The sequence below is a fragment of the Schistocerca americana genome, chromosome 2 (genome assembly GCF_021461395.2).
Source record: "Schistocerca americana isolate TAMUIC-IGC-003095 chromosome 2, iqSchAmer2.1, whole genome shotgun sequence".
NCBI lineage: Eukaryota > Metazoa > Arthropoda > Insecta > Orthoptera > Acrididae > Schistocerca > Schistocerca americana.
This window is the reverse complement of record NC_060120.1, coordinates 1,091,123,414-1,091,143,728: the sequence shown is the minus strand read 5'-3', so window position 1 is coordinate 1,091,143,728 and position 20,315 is coordinate 1,091,123,414.

The following is a 20,315-nucleotide window of genomic DNA, read 5'->3' as shown; positions in this document are numbered from 1 at the left end:
GTCAGTCCTCTTGTACTTAAGTCGGGATTGTGCCTTTTGTATTAAATTCGGATGCAATTTCTGTGTTTCATCGTCAATAAGAAGGTCCACGGGATACAGTAAACCTGAAGTGAAGCATCGGAATAAAAAACTGGACTCACAGGACAGGTTCAAATCATACAAATATTAGAGTGTCTGTCCTCTTGTACTTAAGTCGGCATTGTGGCTTTTGAATATAATTCCGATGCAATTTCTGTGTTTCATCGATAAAAAGAATTTCCAAGGTATACAGGACACCTGATGTGAAGAATCGGTATCTAAAATTGGACTCACATTAGAGGTTCAAATCATAGAAAGTTAGAGTGTCAGTCCTTTTGTACTTAAGTCGGCATTGTCTTTTTTGTATTAAATTCGGATGCAATTTCTGTGTTTCATCGTCAATAGGAAGGTCCAAGGGATACAGTAAACCTGAAGTGAAGCATCGGAATCTAAAACTGGACTCACAGGAGAGGTTCACATCATAGAAAGTGAGAGAGTCAGTCCTCTTGTACTTAAGTCGGCATTGTGCCTTTTGTATTAAATTTGGATGCAATTTCTGTGTTTCATGGTCAATAAGAAGGTCCAAGGGATACAGTAAACCTGAAGTGAAGCATCGGAATCTAAAACTGGACTCACAGGAGAGGTTCAAATCATAGAAAGTGAGAGTGTCAGTCCTGTTGTACTTAAGTCGACATTGTGCTTTTTGTATTAAATTCGGATGCAATTTCTGTGTTTCATTGTCAATAAGAAGGCCCACAGGACACAGTAAACCTGAAGTGAAGCATCGGAATCTAAAACTGGACACACTGGAGAGGTTCAAATCATAGAAATATTAGACTGTCTGTCCTCTTGTATTTAAGTCGGCATTGTAACTTTTGAATATAATTCCGATGCAATTTCTGTGTTTCATCGACAATAAGAAGTTCCAAGGTATACAGCAAACCTAAAGTGAAGCATCGGAATCTAAAACTGGACTCACAGGAGTGGTTCAAATCATAGAAAGTTAGAGTGTCAGTCCTTTTGTACTTAAGTCGGCATTGTGCCTTTTGTATTAAATTTGGATGCAATTTCTGTGTTTCATAGTCAATAGGAAGGTCCAAGGGATACAGTTAACCTGAAGTGAGGCACTGGAATCTAAAACTGGACTCACAGCAGAGGTTCAAATCATAGAAAGTGAGAGAGTCAGTCCTGTTGTACTTAAGTCGGCATTGTGCTTTTGAATAAAATTCCGATGCAATTTCTGTGTTTCATCGTCAGTAAGAAGTTCCAAGGTATACAGCAAATCTGAAGTGAAGCATCGGAATCTAAAACTGGACTCACAGGAGAGGTTCAAATCATAGGAAGTTAGAGTGTCAGTCCTTTTGTACTTAAGTCGGCATTGTGCATTTTGTATTAAATTTGAATGCAATTTCTGTGTTTCAACGTCAATAGGAAGGTCCAAGGGATACAGTAAACCTGAAGTGAAGCATCGGAATCTAAAACTGGACTCACAGGAGAGGTTCACATCATAGAAGGTGAGAGTCAGTCCTCTAGTACTTAAGTCGGCATTGTGCCTTTTGTATTAAATTCGGATGCAATTTCTGTGTTTCATCAACAATAAGAAGGTCCAAGGTATACAGCAAACCTGAAGTGAAGCATCGGGATCTACAGCTGGACTCACATTAGAGATTCAAGTCATAGAAAGTTAGAGAGTCAGTCCTCTTGTCCTTAAGTCGGCATTGTGCCGTATGTATTAAATTCGGATGCAATTTCTGATTTTCGTCGTCAATAAGAAGGTCCAAGGGATACAGTAAACCTGAAGTGAAGCATCGGAATCTAAACCTGGACTCACAGGAGAGGTTCAAATCATAGAAAGTGAGAGTGTCAGTCCTCTTGTACTTAAGTCGGGATTGTGCCTTTTGTATTAAATTCGGATGCAATTTCTGTGTTTCATCGTCAATAAGAAGGTCCACGGGATACAGTAAACCTGAAGTGAAGCATCGGAATAAAAAACTGGACTCACAGGACAGGTTCAAATCATACAAATATTAGAGTGTCTGTCCTCTTGTACTTAAGTCGGCATTGTGGCTTTTGAATATAATTCCGATGCAATTTCTGTGTTTCATCGATAAAAAGAATTTCCAAGGTATACAGGACACCTGATGTGAAGAATCGGTATCTAAAATTGGACTCACATTAGAGGTTCAAATCATAGAAAGTTAGAGTGTCAGTCCTTTTGTACTTAAGTCGGCATTGTCTTTTTTGTATTAAATTCGGATGCAATTTCTGTGTTTCATCGTCAATAGGAAGGTCCAAGGGATACAGTAAACCTGAAGTGAAGCATCGGAATCTAAAACTGGACTCACAGGAGAGGTTCACATCATAGAAAGTGAGAGAGTCAGTCCTCTTGTACTTAAGTCGGCATTGTGCCTTTTGTATTAAATTTGGATGCAATTTCTGTGTTTCATGGTCAATAAGAAGGTCCAAGGGATACAGTAAACCTGAAGTGAAGCATCGGAATCTAAAACTGGACTCACAGGAGAGGTTCAAATAATAGAAAGTGAGAGTGTCAGTCCTCTTGTACTTAAGTCGGCATTGTGAATTTTGTATTAAAATCGGATGCAATTTCTGTGTTTCATCGTCAATAGGAAGGTCCAAGGTTATACAGTAAACCTGAAGTGAAGCATCGGAATCTAAAACTGGACTCACAGGAGAGGTTCACATCATAGAAAGTGAGAGAGTCAGTCCTCTTGTACTTAAGTCGGCATTGTGCCTTTTGTATTAAATTCGGATGCAATTTCTGTGTTTCATAGTCAATAAGAAGGTCCAAGGGATACAGTAAACCTGAAGTGAAGCATCGGAATCTAAAACTGGACTCACAGGAGAGGTTCAAATCATAGAAGGTGAGTGTGTCAGTCCTGTTGTACTTAAGTCAACATTGTGCTTTTTGTATTAAATTCGGATGCAATTTCTGTGTTTCATCGTCAATAAGAAGGCCCACGGGATACAGTAAACCTGAAGTGAAGCATCGGAATCTAAAACTGGACTCACAGGAGGGGTTCAAAACATAGAAATGTTAGAGTGTCTGTCCTCTTGTACTTAAGTCGGCATTGTGACTTTTGAATATAATTCCGATGCAATTTCTGTGTTTCATCGACAATAAGAAGTGCCAAGGTATACAGCAAACCTGAAGTGAAGCATCGGAATATAAAACTGGACTCACAGGAGAGGTTCAAATCATAGAAAGTTAGAGTGTCAGTCCTTTTGTACTTAAGTCGGCATTGTGCCTTTTGTATTAAATTTGGATGCAATTTCTGTGTTTCATCGTCAAAAGGAAGGTCCAAGGGATACAGTAAGCCTGAAGTGAAGCATCGGAATCTAAAACTGGACTCACAGCAGAGGTTCAAGTCATAGAAAGTGAGAGAGTCAGTCCTCTTGTACTTAATTCGGCATTGTGCCTTTTGTATTAAATTCGGATGCAATTTCTGTGTTTTATCGTCAATAAGAAGGTCCAAGGGATACAGTTAACCTGAAGTGAAGCATCGGAATCTAAAACTGGACTCACAGGAGAGGTTCAAATCATAGAAAGTGAGAGTGTCGGTCCTCTTGTACTTACGTCGGCATTGTGCCTTTTGTATTAAATTCGGATGCAATTTCTGTGTTTCATCGTCAATAAGAAGGTCCAAGGGACACAGTAAACCTGAATTGAAGCATCGGGATCTACAGCTGGACTCACATTAGAGATTCAAGTCATAGAACGTCAGGGAGTCAGTCCTCTTGTCCTTAAGTCGGCATTGTGCCGTTTGTATTGAATTCGGATGCAATTTCTGTGTTTCATCGTCAATAGGAAGGTCCAAGGGATACAGTAAACCTGAAGTGAAGCATCGGAATCTAAAACTGGACTCACAGGAGAGGTTCGCATCATAGAAAGTGAGAGAGTCAGTCCTCTTGTACTTAAGTCGGCATTGTGCCTTTTGTATTAAATTTGGATGCAATTTCTGTGTTTCATGGTCAATAAGAAGGTCCAAGGGATACAGTAAACCTGAAGTGAAGCATCGGAATCTAAAACTGGACTCACAGGAGAGGTTCAAATCATAGAAAGTGAGAGTGTCAGTCCTGTTGTACTTAAGTCGACATTGTGCTTTTTGTATTAAATTCGGATGCAATTTCTGTGTTTCATCGTCAATAAGAAGGCCCACAGGACACAGTAAACCTGAAGTGAAGCATCGGAATCTAAAACTGGTCACACTGGAGAGGTTCAAATCATAGAAATATTAGACTGTCTGTCCTCTTGTATTTAAGTCGGCATTGTAACTTTTGAATATAATTCCGATGCAATTTCTGTGTTTCATCGACAATAAGAAGTTCCAAGGTATACAGCAAACCTAAAGTGAAGCATCGGAATCTAAAACTGGACTCACAGGAGAGGTTCAAATCATAGAAAGTTAGAGTGTCAGTCCTTTTGTACTTAAGTCGGCATTGTGCCTTTTGTATTAAATTTGGATGCAATTTCTGTGTTTCATAGTCAATAGGAAGGTCCAAGGGATACAGTTAACCTGAAGTGAGGCACTGGAATCTAAAACTGGACTCACAGCAGAGGTTCAAATCATAGAAAGTGAGAGAGTCAGTCCTGTTGTACTTAAGTCGGCATTGTGCTTATGAATAAAATTCCGATGCAATTTCTGTGTTTCATCGTCAATAAGAAGTTCCAAGGTATACAGCAAATCTGAAGTGAAGCATCGGAATCTAAAACTGGACTCACAGGAGAGATTCAAATCATAGAAAGTTAGAGTGTCAGTCCTTTTGTACTTAAGTCGGCATTGTGCATTTTGTATTAAATTTGAATGCAATTTCTGTGTTTCATCGTCAATAGGAAGGTCCAAGGGATACAGTAAACTTCAAGTGTAGCATCGGAATCTGAAACTGGACTCACAGGAGAGGTTCACATCGTAGAAAGTGAGAGTCAGTCCTCTAGTACTTAAGTCGGCATTGTGCCTTTTGGATTAAGTTCGGATTCAATTTCTGTGTTTCATAGTCAATAAGAAGGTCCAAGGGATACAGTAAACCTGAAGTGAAGCATCGGAATCTAAGACTGGACTCACAGGAGAGGTTCAAATAATAGAAAGTGAGAGTGTCAGTCCTCTTGTACTTAAGTCGGCATTGTGAATTTTGTATTAAATTCGGATGCAATTTCTGTGTTTCATCGTCAATAGGAAGGTCCAAGGTTATACAGTAAACCTGAAGTGAAGCATCGGAATCTAAAACTGGACTCACAGGAGAGGTTCACATCATAGAAAGTGAGAGAGTCAGTCCTCTTGTACTTAAGTCGGCATTGTGCCTTTTGTATTAAATTCGGATGCAATTTCTGTGTTTCATAGTCAATAAGAAGGTCCAAGGGATACAGTAAACCTGAAGTGAAGCATCGGAATCTAAAACTGGACTCACAGGAGAGGTTCAAATCATAGAAGGTGAGTGTGTCAGTCCTGTTGTACTTAAGTCAACATTGTGCTTTTTGTATTAAATTCGGATGCAATTTCTGTGTTTCATCGTCAATAAGAAGGCCCACGGGATACAGTAAACCTGAAGTGAAGCATCGGAATCTAAAACTGGACTCACAGGAGGGGTTCAAAACATAGAAATGTTAGAGTGTCTGTCCTCTTGTACTTAAGTCGGCATTGTGACTTTTGAATATAATTCCGATGCAATTTCTGTGTTTCATCGACAATAAGAAGTTCCAAGGTATACAGCAAACCTGAAGTGAAGCATCGGAATATAAAACTGGACTCACAGGAGAGGTTCAAATCATAGAAAGTTAGAGTGTCAGTCCTTTTGTACTTAAGTCGGCATTGTGCCTTTTGTATTAAATTTGGATGCAATTTCTGTGTTTCATCGTCAAAAGGAAGGTCCAAGGGATACAGTAAGCCTGAAGTGAAGCATCGGAATCTAAAACTGGACTCACAGCAGAGGTTCAAGTCATAGAAAGTGAGAGAGTCAGTCCTCTTGTACTTAATTCGGCATTGTGCCTTTTGTATTAAATTCGGATGCAATTTCTGTGTTTTATCGTCAATAAGAAGGTCCAAGGGATACAGTTAACCTGAAGTGAAGCATCGGAATCTAAAACTGGACTCACAGGAGATTTTCAAATCATAGAAAGTGAGAGTGTCGGTCCTCTTGTACTTACGTCGGCATTGTGCCTTTTGTATTAAATTCGGATGCAATTTCTGTGTTTCATCGTCAATAAGAAGGTCCAAGGGACACAGTAAACCTGAATTGAAGCATCGGGATCCACAGCTGGACTCACATTAGAGATTCAAGTCATAGAACGTCAGAGAGTCAGTCCTCTTGTCCTTAAGTCGGCATTGTGCCGTTTGTATTAAATTCGGATGCAATTTCTGTGTTTCATCGTCAATAGGAAGGTCCAAGGGATACAGTAAACCTGAAGTGAAGCATCGGAATCTAAAACTGGACTCACAGGAGAGGTTCACATCATAGAAAGTGAGAGAGTCAGTCCTCTTGTACTTAAGTCGGCATTGTGCCTTTTGTATTAAATTTGGATGCAATTTCTGTGTTTCATGGTCAATAAGAAGGTCCAAGGGATACAGTAAACCTGAAGTGAAGCATCGGAATCTAAAACTGGACTCACAGGAGAGGTTCATATCATAGAAAGTGAGAGTGTCAGTCCTGTTGTACTTAAGTCGACATTGTGCTTTTTGTATTAAATTCGGATGCAATTTCTGTGTTTCATCGTCAATAAGAAGGCCCACAGGACACAGTAAACCTGAAGTGAAGCATCGGAATCTAAAACTGGACACACTGGAGAGGTTCAAATCATAGAAATATTAGACTGTCTGTCCTCTTGTATTTAAGTCGGCATTGTAACTTTTGAATATAATTCCGATGCAATTTCTGTGTTTCATCGACAATAAGAAGTTCCAAGGTATACAGCAAACCTAAAGTGAAGCATCGGAATCTAAAACTGGACTCACAGGAGAGGTTCAAATCATAGAAAGTTAGAGTGTCAGTCCTTTTGTACTTAAGTCGGCATTGTGCCTTTTGTATTAAATTTGGATGCAATTTCTGTGTTTCATAGTCAATAGGAAGGTCCAAGGGATACAGTTAACCTGAAGTGAGGCACTGGAATCTAAAACTGGACTCACAGCAGAGGTTCAAATCATAGAAAGTGAGAGAGTCAGTCCTGTTGTACTTAAGTCGGCATTGTGCTTTTGAATAAAATTCCGATGCAATTTCTGAGTTTCATCGTCAATAAGAAGTTCCAAGGTATACAGCAAATCTGAAGTGAAGCATCGGAATCTAAAACTGGACTCACAGGAGAGGTTCAAATCATAGGAAGTTAGAGTGTCAGTCCTTTTGTACTTAAGTCGGCATTGTGCATTTTGTATTAAATTTGAATGCAATTTCTGTGTTTCAACGTCAATAGGAAGGTCCAAGGGATACAGTAAACCTGAAGTGAAGCATCGGAATCTAAAACTGGACTCACAGGAGAGGTTCACATCATAGAAGGTGAGAGTCAGTCCTCTAGTACTTAAGTCGGCATTGTGCCTTTTGTATTAAATTCGGATGCAATTTCTGTGTTTCATCAACAATAAGAAGGTCCAAGGTATACAGCAAACCTGAAGTGAAGCATCGGGATCTACAGCTGGACTCACATTAGAGATTCAAGTCATAGAAAGTTAGAGAGTCAGTCCTCTTGTCCTTAAGTCGGCATTGTGCCGTATGTATTAAATTCGGATGCAATTTCTGATTTTCGTCGTCAATAAGAAGGTCCAAGGGATACAGTAAACCTGAAGTGAAGCATCGGAATCTAAACCTGGACTCACAGGAGAGGTTCAAATCATAGAAAGTGAGAGTGTCAGTCCTCTTGTACTTAAGTCGGGATTGTGCCTTTTGTATTAAATTCGGATGCAATTTCTGTGTTTCATCGTCAATAAGAAGGTCCACGGGATACAGTAAACCTGAAGTGAAGCATCGGAATAAAAAACTGGACTCACAGGACAGGTTCAAATCATACAAATATTAGAGTGTCTGTCCTCTTGTACTTAAGTCGGCATTGTGGCTTTTGAATATAATTCCGATGCAATTTCTGTGTTTCATCGATAAAAAGAATTTCCAAGGTATACAGCACACCTGATGTGAAGAATCGGTATCTAAAATTGGACTCACATTAGAGGTTCAAATCATAGAAAGTTAGAGTGTCAGTCCTTTTGTACTTAAGTCGGCATTGTCTTTTTTGTATTAAATTCGGATGCAATTTCTGTGTTTCATCGTCAATAGGAAGGTCCAAGGGATACAGTAAACCTGAAGTGAAGCATCGGAATCTAAAACTGGACTCACAGGAGAGGTTCACATCATAGAAAGTGAGAGAGTCAGTCCTCTTGTACTTAAGTCGGCATTGTGCCTTTTGTATTAAATTTGGATGCAATTTCTGTGTTTCATGGTCAATAAGAAGGTCCAAGGGATACAGTAAACCTGAAGTGAAGCATCGGAATCTAAAACTGGACTCACAGGAGAGGTTCAAATCATAGAAAGTGAGAGTGTCAGTCCTGTTGTACTTAAGTCGACATTGTGCTTTTTGTATTAAATTCGGATGCAATTTCTGTGTTTCATCGTCAATAAGAAGGCCCACAGGACACAGTAAACCTGAAGTGAAGCATCGGAATCTAAAACTGGACACACTGGAGAGGTTCAAATCATAGAAATATTAGACTGTCTGTCCTCTTGTATTTAAGTCGGCATTGTAACTTTTGAATATAATTCCGATGCAATTTCTGTGTTTCATCGACAATAAGAAGTTCCAAGGTATACAGCAAACCTAAAGTGAAGCATCGGAATCTAAAACTGGACTCACAGGAGAGGTTCAAATCATAGAAAGTTAGAGTGTCAGTCCTTTTGTACTTAAGTGGGCATTGTGCCTTTTGTATTAAATTTGGATGCAATTTCTGTGTTTCATAGTCAATAGGAAGGTCCAAGGGATACAGTTAACCTGAAGTGAGGCACTGGAATCTAAAACTGGACTCACAGCAGAGGTTCAAATCATAGAAAGTGAGAGAGTCAGTCCTGTTGTACTTAAGTCGGCATTGTGCTTTTGAATAAAATTCCGATGCAATTTCTGTGTTTCATCGTCAATAAGAAGTTCCAAGGTATACAGCAAATCTGAAGTGAAGCATCGGAATCTAAAACTGGACTCACAGGAGTGATTCAAATCATAGAAAGTTAGAGTGTCAGTCCTTTTGTACTTAAGTCGGCATTGTGCATTTTGTATTAAATTTGAATGCAATTTCTGTGTTTCATCGTCAATAGGATGGTCCAAGGGATACAGTAAACTTCAAGTGTAGCATCGGAATCTGAAACTGGACTCACAGGAGAGGTTCACATCGTAGAAAGTGAGAGTCAGTCCTCTAGTACTTAAGTCGGCATTGTGCCTTTTGGATTAAGTTTGGATTCAATTTCTGTGTTTCATAGTCAATAAGAAGGTCCAAGGGATACAGTAAACCTGAAGTGAAGCATCGGAATCTAAGACTGGACTCACAGGAGAGGTTCAAATAATAGAAAGTGAGAGTGTCAGTCCTCTTGTACTTAAGTCGGCATTGTGAATTTTGTATTAAATTCGGATGCAATTTCTGTGTTTCATCGTCAATAGGAAGGTCCAAGGTTATACAGTAAACCTGAAGTGAAGCATCGGAATCTAAAACTGGACTCACAGGAGAGGTTCACATCATAGAAAGTGAGAGAGTCAGTCCTCTTGTACTTAAGTCGGCATTGTGCCTTTTGTATTAAATTCGGATGCAATTTCTGTGTTTCATAGTCAATAAGAAGGTCCAAGGGATACAGTAAACCTGAAGTGAAGCATCGGAATCTAAAACTGGACTCACAGGAGAGGTTCAAATCATAGAAGGTGAGTGTGTCAGTCCTGTTGTACTTAAGTCAACATTGTGCTTTTTGTATTAAATTCGGATGCAATTTCTGTGTTTCATCGTCAATAAGAAGGCCCACGGGATACAGTAAACCTGAAGTGAAGCATCGGAATCTAAAACTGGACTCACAGGAGGGGTTCAAAACATAGAAATGTTAGAGTGTCTGTCCTCTTGTACTTAAGTCGGCATTGTGACTTTTGAATATAATTCCGATGCAATTTCTGTGTTTCATCGACAATAAGAAGTTCCAAGGTATACAGCAAACCTGAAGTGAAGCATCGGAATATAAAACTGGACTCACAGGAGAGGTTCAAATCATAGAAAGTTAGAGTGTCAGTCCTTTTGTACTTAAGTCGGCATTGTGCCTTTTGTATTAAATTTGGATGCAATTTCTGTGTTTCATCGTCAAAAGGAAGGTCCAAGGGATACAGTAAGCCTGAAGTGAAGCATCGGAATCTAAAACTGGACTCACAGCAGAGGTTCAAGTCATAGAAAGTGAGAGAGTCAGTCCTCTTGTACTTAATTCGGCATTGTGCCTTTTGTATTAAATTCGGATGCAATTTCTGTGTTTTATCGTCAATAAGAAGGTCCAAGGGATACAGTTAACCTGAAGTGAAGCATCGGAATCTAAAACTGGACTCACAGGAGAGGTTCAAATCATAGAAAGTGAGAGTGTCGGTCCTCTTGTACTTACGTCGGCATTGTGCCTTTTGTATTAAATTCGGATGCAATTTCTGTGTTTCATCGTCAATAAGAAGGTCCAAGGGACACAGTAAACCTGAATTGAAGCATCGGGATCTACAGCTGGACTCACATTAGAGATTCAAGTCATAGAACGTCAGAGAGTCAGTCCTCTTGTCCTTAAGTCGGCATTGTGCCGTTTGTATTAAATTCGGATGCAATTTCTGTTTTTCGTCGTCAATAAGAAGGTCCAAGGGATACAGTAAACCTGAAGTGAAGCATTGGAATCTAAACCTGGACTCACAGGAGAGGTTCAAATCATAGAAAGTGAGAGTGTCAGTCCTCTTGTACTTAAGTCGGCATTGTGCCTTTTGTATTAAATTCGGATGCAATTTCTGTGTTTCATCGTCAATAAGAAGGTCCACGGGATACAGTAAACCTGAAGTGAAGCATCGGAATAAAAAACTGGACTCACAGGACAGGTTCAAATCATAGAAATATTAGAGTGTCAGTCCTCTTGTACTTAAGTCGGCATTGTGCCTTTTGAATATAATTCCGATGCAATTTCTGTGTTTCATCGAGAAAAAGAAGTTCCAAGGTATACAGCACACCTGAAGTGAAGAATCGGTATCTAAAATTGGACTCACATTAGAGGTTCAAATCATAGAAAGTTAGAGTGTCAGTCCTTTTGTACTTAAGTCGGCATTGTGCTTTTTGTATTAAATTCGGATGCAATTTCTGTGTTTCATCGTCAATAGGAAGGTCCAAGGGATACAGTAAACCTGAAGTGAAGCATCGGAATCTAAAACTGGACTCACAGGAGAGGTTCACATCATAGAAAGTGAGAGAGTCAGTCCTCTTGTACTTAAGTCGGCATTGTGCCTTTTGTATTAAATTCGGATGCAATTTCTGTGTTTCATGGTCAATAAGAAGGTCAAAGGGATACAGTAAACCTGAAGTGAAGCATCGGAATCTAAAACTGGACACACAGGAGAGGTTCAAATCATAGAAAGTGAGAGTGTCAGTCCTGTTGTACTTAAGTCGACATTGTGCTTTTCGTATTAAATTCGGATGCAATTTCTGTGTTTCATCGTCAATAAGAAGGCCCACAGGACACAGTAAACCTGAAGTGAAGCATCGGAATCTAAAACTGGACACACAGGAGAGGTTCAAATCATAGAAATATTAGAGTGTCTGTCCTCTTGTACTTAAGTCGGCATTGTAACTTTTGAATATAATTCCGATGCAATTTCTGTGTTTCATCGACAATAAGAAGTTTTAAGGTATACAGCAAACCTAAAGTGAAGCATCGGAATCTAAAACTGGACTCACAGGAGAGGTTCACATCATAGAAAGTGAGAGAGTCAGTCCTCTTGTACGTAGGTCGGCATTGTGCCTTTTGTATTAAATTCGGATGCAATTTCTGTGTTTCATCGTCAATAAGAAGGTCCAAGGGATACAGTTAACCTGAAGTGAAGCATCGGAATCTAAAACTGGACTCGCAGGAGAGGTTCAAATCATAGAAAGTGAGAGTGTCGGTCCTCTTGTACTTAAGTCGGCATTGTGCCTTTTGTATTAAATTCGAATGCAATTTCTGTGTTTCATCGTCAATAAGAAGGAACAAGGGACACAGTAAACCTGAAGTGAAGCATCGGCATCTACAGCTGGAATCACATTAGAGATTCAAGTCATAGAAAGTTAGAGAGTCAGTCCTCTTGTTCTTAAGTCGGCATTGTGCCGTTTGTATTACATTCGGATGCAATTTCTGTTTTTCGTCGTCAATAAGAAGGTCCGAGGGATACAGTAAATCTGAAGTGAAGCATCGGAATCTAAATCTGGACTCACAGGAGAGTTTCAAATCATAGAAAGTGAGAGTGTCAGTCCTCTTGTACTTAAGTCGGCATTGTGCCCTTTGTATTAAATTAGGATGCAATTTCTGTGTTTCATCGTCAATAAGAAGGTCCACGGGATACAGTAAACCTGAAGTGAAGCATCGGAATCTAATACTGGACTCACAGCAGAGGTTCAAATCATAGAAAGTGAGAGGGTCTGTCCTCTTGTACTTAAGTCGGCATTGTGCCTTTTGTATTAAATTCGGATGCAATTTCTGTGTTTCATCGTCAATAAGAAGGTCCAAGGGACACAGTAAACCTGAAGTGAAGCATCGGGATCTAAAACTGGACTCACATTAGAGGTTCAAGTCATAGAAAGTTAGAGAGTCGGTCCTCTTGTTCTTAAGTCGGCATTGAGCCGTTTGTATTAAATTCGGATGCAATTTCTGTTCTTCTTCGACTATAAGAAGGTCGAGGGATACAGTAAACCTGAAGTGAAGCATCGGAATCTAAAACTGGACTCACAGGAGAGGTTCAAATCATAGAAAGTGAGAGTGTCAGTCCTCTTGTACATAAGTCGGCATTGTGCCTTTTGTATTCAATTCGGATGCAATTTCTGTGTTTCATCGTCAATAGGAAGGTCCACGGTATACAGTAAACCTGAAGTGAAGCATCGGAATATAAAACTGGACTCACACGGGAGGTTCAAATCATAGAAAGTTAGAGTGTCAGTCCTCTTGTACTTAAGTCGGCATTGTGCCTTTTGTGTTAAATTCGGTTGTAATTTCTGTGTTTCATCGTCAATAAGAAGGTCCAAGGGATACAGTAAACCTGAAGTGAAGCATCGGAATCTAAAACTGGACTCACAGGAGAGGTTCAAATCACAGAAGGTTAGAGTTTCAGTCCTCTTGTACTTAAGTTGGCATTGAAATATTTGAATTTAATTCCGATGCAATTTCTGTGTTTCATCGTCAATAAGAACTTCCGAGGTATACAGTAAACCTGAAGGGAAGCATCGGAATCTAAAACTGGACTCACATGAGCGGTTTAAATCATAGAATGTTAGAGTGTCAGTCCTCTTGAACTTAAGTCGGCGTTGTGCATTTTGTATTAAAATAGGATGCAATTTCTGTGTTTCATTGTCTATAAGAAGGTCCAAGGAATAAAGGAAACCTGAAGTGAAGCATCGGAATCTAAAACTGGACTCACAGCAGAGGTTCAAATCATAGAAAGTGAGAGAGTCAGTCCTCTTGTACTTAAGTCGGCATTGTGCCTTTTGTATTAAATTCGGATGCAATTTCTGTGTTTCATCGTCAATAAGAAGGTCCAAGGGACACAGTAAACCTGAAGTGAAGCATCGGGATCTACAGCTGGACTCACATTAGAGATTCAAGTCATAGAAAGTTAGAGTGTCAGTCCTCTTGTACTTAAGTCGGCATTGTGCCGTTTGTATTAAATTCGGATGCAATTTCTGTTTTTCTTCGACAATAAGAAGGTCCGAGGGATACAGTAAACCTGAAGTGAAGCATCGGAATCTAAAACTGGACTCACAGGAGAGGTTCAAATCATAGAAAGTGAGAGTGTCGGTCCTCTTGTACTTATGTCGGCATTGTGCCTTTTGTATTAAATTCGGATGCAATTTCTGTGTTTCATCGTCAATAAGAAGGTCCAAGGGACACAGTAAACCTGAAGTGAAGCATCGGGATCTACAGCTGGACTCACATTAGAGATTCAAGTCATAGAAAGTTAGAGAGTCAGTCCTCTTGTACTTAAGTCGGCATTGTGCCGTTTGTATTAAATTCGGATGCAATTTCTGTTTTTCGTCGTCAATAAGAAGGTCCGAGGGATACAGTAAACCTCAAGTGAAGCATCGGAATCTAAATCTGGACTCACAGGAGAGGTTCAAATCATAGAAAGTGAGAGTGTCAGTCCTCTTGTACTTAAGTCGGCATTGTGCCTTTTGTATTAAATTCGGATGCAATTTCTGTGTTTCATCGTCAATAAGAAGGTCCACGGGATACAGTAAACCTGAAGTGAAGCATCGGAATCTAAAACTGGACTCACAGGAGAGGTTCAAATCATAGAAATATTAGAGTGTCTGTCCTCTTGTACTTAAGTCGGCATTGTGCCTTTTGAATATTATTCCGATGCAATTTCTGTGTTTCATCGAGAAAAAGAAGTTCCAAGGTATACAGCAGACCTGAAGTGAAGCATCGGAATCTAAAATTGGACTCACAGGAGAGGTTCAAATCATAGAAAGTTAGATTGTCAGTCCTTTTGTACTTAAGTCGGCATTGTGCTTTTTGTATTAAATTTGGATGCAATTTCTGTGTTTCATCGTCAATAGGAAGGTCCAAGGGATACAGTAAACCTGAAGTGACGCATCGGAATCTAAAACTGGACTCACAGCAGAGGTTCAAATCATAGAAAGTGAGAGAGTCAGTCCTCTTGTACTTAAGTCGGCATTGTGCTTTTTGTATTAAATTCGGATGCAATTTCTGTGTTTCATCGTCAAGAAGAAGGTCCAAGGGAAACAGTTAACCTGAAGTGAAGCATCGGAATCTAAAACTGGACTCACAGGAGAGGTTCAAATCATACAAAGTGAGAGTGTCGGTCCTCTTGTACTTAAGTCGGCATTGTGCCTTTCGCATTAAATTCGGATGCAATTTCTGTGTTTCATCGTCAATAAGAATGTCCAAGGGACACAGTAAACCTGAAGTGAGGCATCGGGATCTAAAACTGGACACACATTAGAGGTTCAAGTCATAGAAAGTTAGAGAGTCGGTCCTCTTGTTCTTAAGTCGACATTGTGCAATTTGTATTAAATTCTGATGCAATTTCTGTTTTTCTTCGACGATAAGAAGGTCCGAGGGATACAGTAAACCTGAAGTGATGCATCGGAATCTATAACTGGACTCACAGGAGAGGTTCAAATCATGGAAAGTGAGAATGTCAGTCCTCTTGTACTTAAGTCGGCATTGTGCCTTTTGTATTCAATTCTAATGCAATTTCTGTGTTTCATCGTCAATAGGAAGGTCCACAGTATACAGTAAACCTGAAGTGAAGCATCGGAATATAAAACTGGACTCACACGGGAGGTTCAAATCATAGAAAGTTAGAGTGTCAGTCCTCTTGTACTTAAGTCGGCATTGTGCCTTTTGTATTAAATTCGGTTGTAATTTCTGTGTTTCATCGTCAATAAGAAGGTCCAAGCGATACAGTAAACCTGAAGTGAAGCATCGGAATCTAAAACTGGACTCACAGGAGAGGTTCAAATCATAGAAAGTTAGAGTATCGGTCCTCTTGTTCTTAAGTCGGCATTATGCCTTTTGAATTTAATTCCGATGCAACTTCTGTGTTTCATCGTCAATAAGAAGTTCCGAGGTATACAGTAAACCTGAAGTGAAGCATCGGAATCTTAAACTAGACTCACATGAGAGTTTTAAATCATAGAAAGTTAGAGTGTCAGTCCTCTTGTACTTAAGACGGCATTGTGCCTTTTGTATTGAATTCGGATGCAATTTCTGTGTTTCATTGTCTATAAGATGGTCCAAGGTATAAAGAAAACCTGAAGTGAAGCATTGGAATCTAAAACTGGACTCACAGGAGAGGTTCAATCATTGAAAGTTAGAGTGTCAGTCCTCTTGTACTTAAGTCAGCATAGTGCCTTTTGTATTATATTCGGATGCAATTTCTGTGTTTCATCGTCAATAAGAAGGTCCAAGGGATACAGTAAACCTGAAGTGAAGCATCGGAATCTAAAACTGGACTCACAGGAGAGGTTCAAATCATAGAAGGTTAGAGTTTCAGTCCTCTTGTACTTAAGCTGGCATTGAGATATTTGAATTTAATTCCGATGCAATATCTGTGTTTCATCATCAATAAGAACTTCCGAGGTATACAGTAAACCTGAAGGGAAGCATCGGAATCTAAAACTGGACTCACATAGAAAGTTAGAGGGTCAGTCCTTTTGTACTTAAGTCGGCATTGTGCATTTTGTATTAAAATAGGACGCAATTTCAGTGTTTCATTGTCTATAAGAAGGTCCAAGGTATAAAGGAAACCTGAAGTGAAGCATCGGAATCTAAAACTGGACTCACAGGAGAGGTTCAATCATAGAGAGTGAGAGTGTCAGTCCTCTTGTACTTAAGTCGGCATTGTGCCTTTTGTATTAAATTCGGATACAATTTCTGTGTTTCATCGTCAATAAAAAGGTCCAAGGGATACAGTAAACCTGAAGTGAAGCATCGGAATCTAAAACTGGACTCACAGGAGAGGTTCAAATAATAGAAAGTGAGAGTGCCAGTCCTCTTGTACTTAAGTCGGCATTGTGAATTTTGTATTAAATTCGGATGCAATTTCTGTGTTTCATCGTCAATAAGAAGGTCCAAGGGATACAGTAAACCTGAAGTGAAGCATCGGAATCTAAAACTGGTTTCAGAGGAGAGGTTCAAATCATAGAAAGTGAGAGTGTCAGTCCTCTTGTACCTAAGTCGGCATTGTGCCCTTTGTGCTTAATTCGGATGCTATTTCTGTGTTTCATCGTCAATAAAAAGGTCCAAGGGATACAGTAAACCTGAAGTGAAGCATCGGAATCTAAAACTGGACTCACAGGAGAGGTTCAAATCATAGAAATATTAGAGTGTCAGTCCTCTTGTACTTAAGTCGGCATTGTGCCTTTTGAATATAATTCCGATGCAATTTCTGTGTTTCATCGTCAATAAGAAGTTCCAAGGTATACAGCAAATCTGAAGTGAAGCATCGGAATCTAAAACTGGACTCAGGGGAGAGGTTCCAATCATTGAAAGTTGGAGTGTCAGTCCTTCTGTACTTAAGTCGGCATTGTGCATTTTGTATTAAATTTGAGTGCAATTTCTGTGTTTCATCGTCAATAGGAAGGTCCAAGGGATACAGTAAACATGAAGTGAAGCATCGGAATCTAAAACTGGACTCACAGGAGAGGTTCACATCATAGAAAGTGAGAGAGTCAGTCCTCTTGTACTTAAGTCGGCATTGTGCCTTTTGTATTAAATTCGGATGCAATTTCTGTGTTTCATAGTCAATAAGAAGGTCCAAGGGATACAGTAAACCTGAAGTGAAGCATCGGAATCTAAAACTGGACTCACAGGAGAGGTTCAAATAATAGAAAGTGAAAGTTTCAGTCCTCTTGAACTTAAGTCGGCATTGTGAATTTAGTATTAAATTCGGATGCAATTTCTGTGTTTCATCGTCAATAAGAAGGTCCAAGGGATACAGTAAACCTGAAGTGAAGCATCGGAATCTAAAACTGGACTCAGAGGAGAGGTTCAAATCATAGAAAGTGAGAGTGTCAGTCCTCTTGTACTTAAGTCGGCATTGTGCCCTTTGTGTTAAATTCGGATGCTATTTCTGTGTTTCATCGTCAGTAAAAAGGTCCAAGGGATACAGTAAACCTGAAGTGAAGCATTGGAATCTGAAACTGGACTCACAGGAGAGGTTCAAATCATAGAAATATTAGAGTGTCAGTCCTCTTGTACTTAAGTCGGCATTGTGCCTTTTGAATATAATTCCGATGCAATTTCTGTGTTTCATCGTCAATAAGAAGTTCCAAGGTATACAGGAAATCTGAAGTGAAGCATCGGAATCTGAAACTGGACTCACAGGAGAGGTTCAAATCATAGAAAGTTAGAGTGTCAGTCCTTTTGTACTTAAGTCGGCATTGTGCATTTTGTTGTAAATTTGAATGCAATTTCTGTGTTTCATCGTCAATAGGAAGGTCCAAGGGATACAGTAAACCTGAAGTGAAGCATCGGAATCTAAAACTGGACTCACAGGAGAGGTTCACATCATAGAAAGTGAGAGAGTCAGTCCTGTTGTACTTAAGTCGGCATTGTGCCTTTTGTTAAATTCGGATGCAATTTCTGTGTATCATAGTCAATAAGAAGGTCCGAGGGATACAGTAAACCTGACGTGAAGCATCGGAATCTAAAACTGGACTCACAGGAGAGGTTCAAATCATAGAAAGTTAGAGTGTCAGTCCTTTTGTACTTAAGTCGGCATTGTGCCTTTTGTATTAAATTTGGATGCAATTTCTGTGTTTCATCGTCAATAGGAAGGTCAAAGGGATACAGTAAACCTGAAGTGAAGCATCGGATTTTAAAACTGGACTCACAGCAGAGGTTCAAATCATAGAAAGTGAGAGAGTCAGTCCTCTTAGACTTAAGTCTTCATTGTGCCTTTTGTATTAAATACGGATGCAATTTCTGTGTTTCATCGTCAGTAAGAAGGTCCAAGGGATACAGTTAACCTGAAGTGAAGCATCGGAATCTAGAACTGGACTCACAGGAGAGGTTCAAATCATAGAAAGTTAGAGTGTCTGTCCTCCTGTACTTAAGTCGGCATTGTGTCTTTTGTATTAAATTTGGTTCCAATTTCTGTGTTTCATCGTCAATAAGAAGGTCCATGGGATACAGTAAACCTGAAGTGAAGCATTGGAATCTAAAACTGGACTCACAGGAGTGGTTCAAATAATAGAAAGTGGGAGTGTCAGTCCTCTTGTACTTAAGTCGGCATTGTGAATTTTGTATTAAATTCGGATGCAATTTCTGTGTTTTATCGTCATTAAGAAGGTCCAAGGGATACAGTAAACATGAAGTGAAGAATCGGAATCTAAAACTGGACTCACAGGAGATGTTCAAATCATAGAAAGTGAGACTGTCAGTCCTCTTGTACTTAAGTCGGCATTGTGCCCTTTGTGCTTAATTCGGATGCTATTTCTGTGTTTCATCGTCAATTAAAAGGTCCAAGGGATACAGTAAACCTGAAGTGAAGCATCGGAATCTAAAACTGGACTCACAGGAGAGGTTCAAATCATAGAAATATTAGAGTGTCAGTAGTCTTGTACTTAAGTCGGCATTGTGCGTTTTGAATATAATTCCGATGCAATTTCTGTGTTTCATCGTCAATAAGAAGTTCCAAGGTATACATCAAATCTGAAGTGAAGCATCGGAATCTAAAACTGGACTCACGGGAGAGGTTCAAATCATTGAAAGTTGGAGTGTCAGTCCTTCTGTACTTAAGTCGGCATTGTGCATTTTGTATTAAATTTGAGTGCAATTTCTGTGTTTCATCGTCAATAGGAAGGTCCAAGGGATACAGTAAACCTGAAGTGAAGCATCGGAATCTAAAACTGGACTCACAGGAGAGGTTCACATCATAGAAAGTGAGAGAGTCAGTCCTCTTGTACTTAAGTCGGCATTGTGCCTTTTGTATTAAATTCGGATGCAATTTCTGTGTTTCATAGTCAATAAGAAGGTCCAAGGGATACAGTAAACCTGAAGTGAAGCATCGGAATCTAAAACTGGACTCACAGGAGAGGTTCAAATAATAGAAAGTGAGAGTGTCAGTCCTCTTGAACTTAAGTCGGCATTGTGAATTTAGTATTAAATTCGGATGCAATTTCTGTGTTTCATCGTCAATAAGAAGGTCCAAGGGATACAGTAAACCTGAAGTGAAGCATCGGAATCTAAAACTTGACTCAGAGGAGAGGTTCAAATCATAGAAAGTGAGAGAGTCAGTCCTCTTGTACTTAAGTCGGCATTGTGCCTTTTGTATTAAATACGGATGCAATTTCTGTGTTTCATCGTCAATAAGAAGGTCCAAGGGATACAGTTAACCTGAAGTGAAGCATCGGAATCTAGAACTGGACTCACAGGAGAGGTTCAAATAATAGAAAGTGGGAGTGTCAGTCCTCTTGTACTTAAGTCGGCATTGTGAATTTTGTATTAAATTCGGATGCAATTTCTGTGTTTTATCGTCATTAAGAAGGTCCAAGGGATACAGTAAACCTGAAGTGAAGAATCGGAATCTAAAACTGGACTCACAGGAGATGTTC